General features: G+C 41.5%; 1 protein-coding gene across 1 annotated transcript in view; it reads left to right on the top strand.

Moving 5' to 3' along the window:
* The first annotated feature begins 898 nt into the window (after nt 1-898).
* LOC146705630 (5-hydroxytryptamine receptor 4) overlaps nt 899-10,403 on the top strand; it is a 73,596-nt gene continuing 64,091 nt past the window's right edge. Inside the window, exon 1 of the mRNA XM_085463365.1 lies at nt 899-1,005. The gene's annotated coding sequence lies outside the window, so the exon portion shown is untranslated. The remainder of the gene's footprint in view (nt 1,006-10,403) is intronic.

Genomic DNA, 10,403 nt, shown 5'->3' with positions numbered 1-10,403 from the left:
GGATGAAAAAATGTAATGGGACAGTTAGGGTCATTCAAGTTCATTCAGTGAACTTGATGAGAGAAACGGTGAGCAATATCCACAGTAAGGAGACCAGGGATCAGTTAATGGTTGTGTGTGTGTCGTTAAGCAATAGTGTGTATGTAAATGATGACATGTGTGCAAGTTTGTGTGTGTGAGAGAGGGTAAAGGGAAATGTAAGGTACCAGGATGCAATGATGCACCAAAAATCAACTGACAAAAATGTGATATATAACCCTAACCCAGACACAACACAGAATCACTTTTTTCATTTGAATCTGAAAAACTTTAGGTAAAAGTCAGTGCTGAGGTGTTTGATTAAATATTTTCATCAAACACCTCAGCACTGAGCTGCACAAGACTGTAAACTTTACTGCATTTTGTCATCCACTTTGAAAAACATATATCCAAGTATGTTTCGTATATTTGCTGCACTACTGTTTTTTTTCCCACGTCTGATTTTGTTTTGATTAAATATTCTCGTTCTTGCCCCCCTCCCCGCCCCGTGCCACCCGGTCAAAAAAGAAAAATCTTAGAAACGCCCCTTCCCGTCGGGTGTGAAAACAGGTTAACCTTCTTTCGTCACATCAGCTGCGTAAAAAGCCTGACTTTAGAAGCATTCATGTCCTACAGTGGAGGCTTTTGACCACTGCAAATGTGAAGTATCTTCTAATTATGTGGGATAGAGAGGTAAAATATGATGTCCACTCTCACATAAAGTGGGCCAGTTGGTCACCCGCAGCTGTACTATAGCATGCAGTTCCCCCCTTTGCCACGCGATGGCGGCAACGATCACCCCGCCTCTCTCTCTCTCTCTCTCTCTCTCTTGGTGGGACGGTCACTCCTCTGCAGCCCGTGCGTATCAGACTCGCCGGGCTCGCGGCAGCTTTCACACTTCTGTCATGTCAGTAGGAATATAAGGGGAATACACGCGCAGGGGGGAATATTTGACTGTGCGCAAGGGAGGCGTGGAGCCCGACACAGGTAAGAGCCTTACATGAACATTTTTTAAAAGTTTGGCAAAGAGAAACAGGGATACCGTGTGCTCACTGCAACTTCACACACACCTACTATCGAGAGCAAGCAAAAACGACGAAATCAATAATAATAACAAAGAGAACAACGCAAATGTAAACTTTTTTTTCTTATTTTGATGTTCTTTTTTTTGAGTTTCTTATCATCGTTATCACACTGACTGACATCTTGCAGGATTGCTTGACCAGCCAAGTAGCCTAATCCTGTCTCCAGCCTTAAAATTGATTTTAATTTGAATCTAAGCCTCTCTATAAGTGCTTGACTCTTGTGTGAATACCACTGCTTATCATCAATTATAATTTTCCCACACATTTGTTAGCCAAAAAGAATGAACAACTTGTGCCTCCACAGCTGTTTGTTTTAGTTTTTTGTTTAGTTTTTTTTTACATGTATTACATACCTTCAGCTGCTTTTTTTCCCTCGTATTTTTCCACTCATGCACCCAAAGGAGAGACTTACCTCATCAACTTGTATTTTCTTATCCGTACTGTCAAGCTGAGTGATTGGCACATTGTGGGAATAGACTATGTGAGTGACAAAGTAACCAGTCCTGTCTCCATCATGAAAGAAGATGCATTTATGATTTCAGTAGCCTGTCTGTCACTCCTTGATTCATGCCTGATCACCATGCAGTGTCATGAATTATAATTTTTTTGCAGCTTATCACCTGCTTGTGAGCAAAAAAAAAGATGAGGCCACAGCTATTTTTTCCCATCTTGATTCTTTACCCATGCACATGCTCTAAGAATCTATTTGTTTTCTCAACTTGCTGTGTACTATTTTCTTGTGAATTAGCTTCTAACATTTAGTATGCCACCCTTCTTCTTCTTCTTCATTTTGCTGTAAGTTCATGCAGGGGAACTTCTTCTTCTTGGTCACCGCCGATCGCATGTTTTATGACCTAACATCTATTATTTGACTTAGAGGTGCGTCAGCTTTAGTGTATGGATGAGTAAACATGCACTCGATGTGCTTAATGAGGGGACATTGAAGCTTCAGTGCCTGTGTCGGGACACATGAAAAGGTCAAATGTTGTTCAGTTACTAAGGAACAGGGTGCTAATCAGTGACATTTCATCACAGAGGTGATGCACTAATTTCTCCTTTGCTGCTATATAACAACATGAGCCATGCACACATATAGATCTACTTGAGGCTGGACTCAAATACACACACCATCTACTGAATGCACTTTAGCATGCCAAGCAGCTGCTGGAGGCTGTTCTTCACTTGATTAAGCTTTTAATTGACTGTAAACAATGTAATAGTGCTCTACAGTAAAATGAGTGTTCTGATACACTGCGCTGGTTACACAAAGTGTGTGTCTGTGTGCCTTTGTTAACGAGAGTATTAAGAACAGGATTTTTTTTAAAGACATGAAAAGCTGACTTTCTAAAAGCCTCCCAGGCAGTAATTTAAAACAAAAGCAGATTATGTGATATGTAAATGACGAACATTCAGCCCAGTATCTACAGAAAATAGATCTGATGTGGTGTGAGGTGGTAGGAAGGTCTGGGTGGTGGAGGCAGGTCTAACTTTCATAAAGACCAGAGCCTACCTACTTTCACAGATGTGTGATCAACAATAGTCATAACCATAACATAACCTAGTGGGCAGTTTGTGTAGAAATGTTGAAAGGAAGAGTTTTAAAAATGCTGACACTGAGTGTAATCAAATTTCTTGCTTGGTGAAAAAATTATTTTGATTAACTACGTAAAACCTAACCAACAGCTACTGCTACTATAAAAGTTTTGTGAGGGTGTTTAATCATGTTTATGTGCCTTTTATTGTGGGAAAGTCTTTGTCAGCGGAGTATGTTGGATGCAGTTTAGTAAATCACTTTGTGACTTTTTATGAGGGCATAATGTTGCACTGGATTTGCCAAGCGGGGTTTTGTTTGATGAACTCACTTGAGGTATTTCCTGATTTGAGTGAGGGGATGTGTTTGATAATGTGGGTCAGTATAAAGAGTCATAATGCTCCACACTTCCTGAAAGTAGGGGTGTCAGATACATCTTCACTGAGTCCACACTGGGAACTGATATTCATATCAAGGTGGCAAACATTGACGTGGTTTATTGTCATGCCTTTATTTATTGTAAAATGCCAAGATCCAGTAGATTGTACTGTAGAACCACCCTGAGTATAGTTTCTTAATAGTTTTCTGTGTGACTTCAGTCTCTTATATTGTGGGGGCCATTGCAACACCATGATTCTCCCATTTTTCAGCCATTCTGCTATAGAGTTGCTGTTGTGCTTGGGATCATTGCCCTGTTGCATGACTTGGTTTCAGCCAACCTTTAGCTCTCGGAGAGATGGCCTTAGATTTGACTCTAGAATGTCGACATGGTCGACTGCAGTGACTGCAAGATGCTCAGATCCCGTGGCTGCTAAACAAGCCCAAATCAAATGTCAACTGACTTTGTTAATTGTTGTGTGGGGTTGGAAAAAGAGCTACCACTGACTGTACTTGAACTAGCATCTCAGTGAGTGCAAGTAGGGCTCCAAAGGTCGATCAAAGAACTTCTTTGAGAACTTTTCCAAACCCAAAAAATGTTGACAGTTTGGTATAAGGTATTTATGATAATGTAGTGTGCTTATGATAATGCAGCCTCCCTGGGAAAGTCTATGCCAGGGTGCTGGAAAGGAGAGTTCGTCCGTTAGTCGAACCTCGGATACAGGAGGAACAATGCGGTTTTCGTCCTGGTCGCGGAACACTGGACCAGCTCTTTATCCTCTCCAGGATACTTGAGGGTGCATGGGAGTTTGCCCAACCAGTCTACATGTGTTTTGTGGACTTGGAGAAGGCATTCGACCGAGTCCCTCGGGGTGTCCTGTGGGAGGTGTTGCGGGAGTATGGGGTGTCTGGCCCATTGCTACGGGCCATTCGATCCCTGTACAACCATTGTAAGAGCTTGGTTCGCATTGCCGGCAATAAGTCGGACTCATTCCCGGTGGGTGATGGGCTCCGCCAGGGCTGCCCTTTGTCTCCGGTTCTGTTCATAATTTTTATGGACAGGATTTCTAGGCGCAGCCAAGTGGCGGAGGGCTTTCGCTTTGGTGGCCTCAGAATCTCATCTCTGATTTTTGCGGATGATGTGGTTCTGTTGGCTTCATCGGGTGAGGGCCTCCAGCTCGCACTGGAACGGTTCGCAGCCGAGTGTGAAGCAGCGGGAATGAGGATCAGCACCTCCAAATCTGAGGCCATCTTTCTCAGCCGGAAAAGGGTGGAGTGCCCACTCCGGGTCGGGGATGAGTTCCTGCCCCAAGTGGAGGAGTTCAAGTATCTCGGGGTCTTGTTCGCGAGTGATGGGAGAAGGGAGCCGGAGATCGACAGACGGATTGGGGCTGCGGCTGCAGTAATGCAGACGCTGCACCGGTCCGTAGTGGTGAAGAGGGAGCTGAGTGTAAAAGCGAAGCTCTCAATTTACCGGTCGATCTACGTCCCTACCCTCACCTATGGCCACGAGCTGTGGGTAGTGACCGAAAGAACGAGATCGCGGATACAAGCGGCAGAAATGAGCTTCCTGCGAAGGGTGGCTGGCCTCTCCCTTAGAGATAGGGTGAGAAGTTCGGCCATCCGGGAGGGGCTCAGAGTAGAGCAGCTGCTGCTCCACATCGAAAGGAGCCAGCTGAGGTGGTTCGGGCATCTGACAAGGATGCCCCCTGGGCGCCTCCTGGGTGAGGTGTTCCAGGCATGTCCCACCGGGAGGAGGCCCCGGGGCAGATCCAGGACACGCTGGAGAGATTATATCTCTCGGCTGGCCTGGGAACGCCTTGGTGTTCCCCCGGATAAGCTGGAGGAGGTGGCTGGGGAGAGGGAGGTCTGGGCCTCTTTGCTTAGGCTGCTGCCCCCGCGACCCGGCCTCGGATAAAGCGGATGAAGATGGATGGATGGATGGATGGATGGATAGTGTGCTTGTTTTTCATCAGATATGATGCGGTGACATCCACTGTGGCAAGACATCTACACTTTGGTCTTGCCTTATCCAATTTATGTGGAGGCTGGAGCTGCATTTAGTCCCAGCTGCGTTTAGTCTTTTTCTAATGTTACCGTTTACTGTTGTACTGCTGACATGCTAACTGATTGTAGATTTTGAGATGTAGCTCTTGAATTGATCTCGTTTCTGTGAGCGTTGCACAGTCTGAACTTGGGGTAAATTTGCCGGACATCCACTTCTGGGAAGACTGCGCATTGTTTTAACACACACCTGAATGCTCCAGACTAGCAACCTCCCAAAGTTTTTGTTTTGATAGAGGTGCTCACATTTGCCGATAATCAGTTAATCAAGTGGATTTGATGATCAGTACCATGCTGCTTTCCACCCTCTTAATTCTTATGGAAGCAGTTATTGTATATGTACTTTCTCACAGGACTACATAAAGTCCTGTGAGGAACTTTCTTTTTCATCTGGGTGTACATTGTTTGCACACAGGATGCATCAGCCATTGTTTAATTCCACTCTCTCGTAATAAATGAACTTGACGTGGCTTCAAAAATAAGGACCACTAGAGCGTCATTGTCTGTTTTTAAGACTAAATACCCCCAATCCTGTATCCTTTGGTAGCATCTGGTATAGGAACATAAAGTAAATTTTAGAAATCAAAGCATTAATTTTAATTTACTATTATTAGACAACATATGGTACCAAAATTATAAATCATGGTAAAAAAAAATTCTAATTTTTTTTATATTAGAAGAAAACTCACACTCCTAAGGGAGGTGCAAATCCAGTGCTGGACAGCAGCCAGCAGACTGAAAGCTTTGACCAGATTACAGGTATGGGTGTCTTAAGGTGAATCGGGCAGATGAAACAGGATAGTGTTTAGAGATAGTGAGTGAACTAGAGTGACCTTCCAGCAGTCAAACAAGATTTTAATATTTTAAGGTCCCAGAAATAGTTAGTTTCCTGGCTCTCCCATCACCTGCTCTACTGTCCTTATTAGCCACTCTCTACAGACATGTAGGAAAAAGCCACCGCCTTCAGGCTAAATTTAGGCCATCTGTACAAATGCCAACTCATTAGCCTGATTCCCAGCATGGACCAGGACTCATTCATTATCAGTGTTACCTCACCCATATCCATCTTTTGCATCTCAGTTTATTGACAAAGATAGCTTATCGTAATATGTGCTATAGTAAACAGACTACTGTCAACACAGATATACTGTAAGTTCTTTGTTTTGGTGTCCTGTTAATAAAAACTGGAAATGCTTTTACATTTTTACAGCCAGTAAACATAAGTCATTTGATTTTGCTTATTGTTGTCTGTTTTGAAAAACAGCTTCCACTGGCTACGCTTGAACTAACATCAGCATAGTAAGTAGCATAGTAATACTGGTCTCTCCGTATTACTTAACATGTTATATATGGTGATAAATCAATAAATAATGGTGACTTATTAGACATGCGTGTGAATGACACTGCTGACAGCTGATTAGTGTTCTGAAGATTGCCTGAAAGTACCCTGCACTAAGTAAACGACTGAGCTACATCCCTGGTCACTGATGTTCGCTTGTCATGCTCTAGTGACAACCGAACATGGTCATCATTTCCAAATTTGACTGTTATCAGATACTAATCTAGGTGAGGGAGCTTCTAAAGCAGATAATAATCTGCTGTGCAGAAGTGAAACCTGAGCGTGAGCCTCGTGTTTGGTGTCAAATTTGTGATTAAAATGCCCAGTAAAAGAATCCTGTGACTACAAAAAAGGGTAGAGTTTCATTACTGGAAAAATGTATTTTTTTATTTTAAGATAAGAGATAAGATAAACCTTTATTAGTCCCACCCGTGCTAAATTTTTTGGTCACGGCACAAAGTTAAGAGCAGTGAAAATTAAGAAAAAAAGAAAAAAACAATAGAATAGAATAAGATACGATAAGATAAGATAGAATAACATACTATACAAAATAGAATAAAATATTATATACAATAGATACAAATAGAATAAAATACTTTGTTATATTGGGAAAATTGCACTTGGTACTATTGCACATCAGGGAGACAGGGCAAAAGTGTGTGTGTCTGTGTGTGTGTTTCCAAGAAAAATTGAATGAGACTTTTTATTCTGTAGAGAGATGCAAAGTTACTCGGAAACAGCTTGTCACATGCTTCTATTCTTGGTGATATATACAGTTGATGGTATCGGTTTTTTAGTTAAATATTATCGCAGTAAAATTTCGTGAAAGAAGAACTTCAAATGGACCATCAGATAGGAGTTCAGCTTCAATAAATGGACCTTTGTTAAAAAGGAGGCCATGCAAAGCAAAGTGAAACATTAAACATCCTTGAATTAATGTCATTCAGCATGACTTTTAAATAGTTGTTTCCTTTATCACTTCTAATTTTAATTTGGTCTAATTTTTTTCTTGGTATTGTTATTCCTTTTATTGCATAATAGTTTCCTTGAGTGTCTTGTAAGTGTGAAGTCGACACTAGCGCTCTGAGAAAAACTAAGGTCCAAAGTAGGTGATAGCACTTGGTTGATCTTTGATTTCCATAGCCTGCCTGCCTTTTCCACACAGCCTCTGTGCATGCATGCTTATATGCTGCACATTGTACTGTATTATTTACTCATTGTCCATTCTTCCCCTTTTCATTTCTGAGCTTGCATGCTGATTGTGACGAGCACGCTCGATTACTCGCTCACAACCCATTACCCACATAGCTTTATCCACAATACACACTCCATGTGCTTAGACTTGCAGCTTGTTCCAGTCATGCATGTAGCACACTAGTGTGTGATTTAGGGGATCGCTGTGAGGACAGGGTTTGAATATTAGAATATTACTAGAATATCAGAATCGCATATAGATGTTAATTTGAGTGTTGTAACTGTGCTCCACAGATGATCAAAGAGTTTTTTTTCTTTATAGTATACCTCTGAAATCAAAGAGAGGAACTATGTACTCTCAAATGAATGTAAATCAATTGAGAACTGGAAGTTGACTGAGAGCTTAGTTTTTGTGAAACATGTAATTATAGTTATCAGTGGAGTTCATCTGTTTTCAGCTGTAGTTGATATTCTAACAATTTAGCGATCCTCTTATTTTTGGCTGCTAAGTGCGATGTTAAATTAAAAAAAAAAAGCAAAAAGCGAATTGTTTGTAGATGTCAGCTGGTTATAAAAATACCAGACCAACTGTCCTGTTCTGACATCAGTGCTACATCTTTAGAGCTTTTGTTAACAGAGAAAGAAGCTTGTGAGTGGAGTATGCGTTGGATTTGATTTACTGCAGTCATCTCTAAATTGCTACCTAACACTGGAGCCTAGTTTGAGATGTTTTTCCTGTTTGACTGGTGTCAGTTGCTTTAGGTGACTAATACAGCAAAAGTAATTAATCTGTTTGTGTAAAAGTGAAATATTATACAGATTTTTGTTTCTTTCTGAATTTCTGAAGAACTGGGTACTGTATACTAGTGCTGTATAGCATGGTAAGTTATAATTTAAAAATCAGGTGGTCCATTTAGTTTATAGCTCTCTAACAAAAGGAAAATTGTGGCTCTTGAAAATCTGACAATTCAACAGTCTATTAAAAGCCAGTAGTTCTGGAGTTCTAGAGAAACAATTGTCTTGGATTTCTTTGCTGTTGTAGACTGATTGCAAGTAACTAGGGTGACCAGCTTTTGATTGCAAGGTACTTGCACACCAATCAGAGTCAAACAGCTTTTTGGACGTCGAGTATTGGAGTGGCTGTATGTAGCTCAGGAGGTAGAGCAGGTTGGTGGTTTGATCCCTTTGATCTTGGGTACGATACTGAACTCAGAGATGCTGTTGTTAGATAGAAAGCACGGGTAGGAAAAAGTGCTTGTGTGTATGTTGTATAAATCGCTTTCAGTGCTCACTTAGTTACAATAGTAAAACGCAATATAAGAACCAGTTCATTCTGAGTAGTTAATGTGATTTTCTGTGTATGTAAATGGCAACAGATTTGCGATTTTCATCTGTTTATCACAGTTAATCATTCTGTGGTCACAAACAGATTGCGTGTGATTGCCACCTTGAGCACATTCAATCACAAAGGAGCTTGCAAAGAAAAGCGTCTGGACTTCTTTAAGTTGCTTGAAGACGTTTCACCTCTCATCCGAGAAGCTTCTTCAGTTCTAAGGTCAAATGGTGGAGAGTCCCAGATATAAACCTAGTGGGAGTTTCCCCCCACAGAGGGACAAAAGGACCCCCTGATGTTCCTCTAATTGCCTGAGCCAAGGTGTGAAACTGGGTGTGGGTCCCAATCAGCCAGGGTTTCGGGTGAGCTCATTGTGAAATCTGGCCCCACCTTATCATGCGAATTTTTCTTTGCAAGCTCCTTTGACTACGATGACCTGGATGACTGAGAACCTTCACAGACATTCAATCACAAACTGATTTCAGATTGGTTCCATTTCGTTGCCATTTCACCATCTGACTGTGACAGGTCACAGACCTGATTCCTGTCTCTAAAACAACCGTTTTAACGGAAACCGGACTGCAAACTCATTGCACACCGATGCAATAATTTCGTTCTGCTGCGGTCCCCATTCACTGTTTTGCATAGCGTGACTATAGCGTTAGATGACAGGATTTATGAAGATCCGCTTGTAGTCACTGAAGCTGCCACAAGCTTTTCACAATGATTGTGTATAAAGTATGTGTACTAGTCATAATTCAGCTGAAAATTGTCCAGTAAACCACAGACTATGCCTCCTGCCTGCTTGCATGATGATACCAGTGCAGAAGTAGTTTTGTTTTGAAACAGTTTATAGCCTGTAAAAGCTAATGTCCTCAAAGCAAATGGCACAGTGACTCATAACAAAAGAAGTGCAACGAAACAGGGAAACAAAAGCAAGTTGGTACACTGGAATTTCTTTATTGCCATCAGTTAGCCCTAAACCACAGAATCAGAATGTAGAATCAGTATGTAGATCTCTCAGTGTCTTATTTCCTCCCATCAGCCCAAAGTTAATTAGTTTCCTAAAGCTTGCCATTATTGTATGCTTTTATTTTGAAAAAAAGAAAACTAGGGTAAATCTGAGGAATTCATTTATATGGTAGTGCTAAATTGGGTCACCAGAATCAGAGTTACCAGGTCCCAAAGCCACTCAATACCCAGAGTAACTGCTAATAAAACACCAAAGTACTAATTAACTAGCACAAATGGATCTACCGTGGATTTGCACCATTCATCCAAAAATATATTCACTTTTCATCTGTCATTTTTTGTCATTTTTTGTGTAAAATGCCTGTTATCCTGACTGGGTGTGAATTTATCCAGTTTACATTTCATTTCCAATTATTATGACACACACAAGTAGTATTGAGAGGGGGGAGCTGGGTGGCTCAGAGGATTACAGCACAGTGTGTGAGTGTG

Source organism: Copadichromis virginalis, linkage group LG7, assembly GCF_057382275.1.
Source record: "Copadichromis virginalis isolate Kocher_CV1m ecotype Utaka linkage group LG7, C_Virginalis_male_GT1.1, whole genome shotgun sequence".
Lineage (NCBI taxonomy): Eukaryota > Metazoa > Chordata > Actinopteri > Cichliformes > Cichlidae > Copadichromis > Copadichromis virginalis.
The sequence above is the reverse complement of the archived record's forward strand: the minus strand, read 5'-3'. Positions and strand labels throughout refer to the sequence as shown.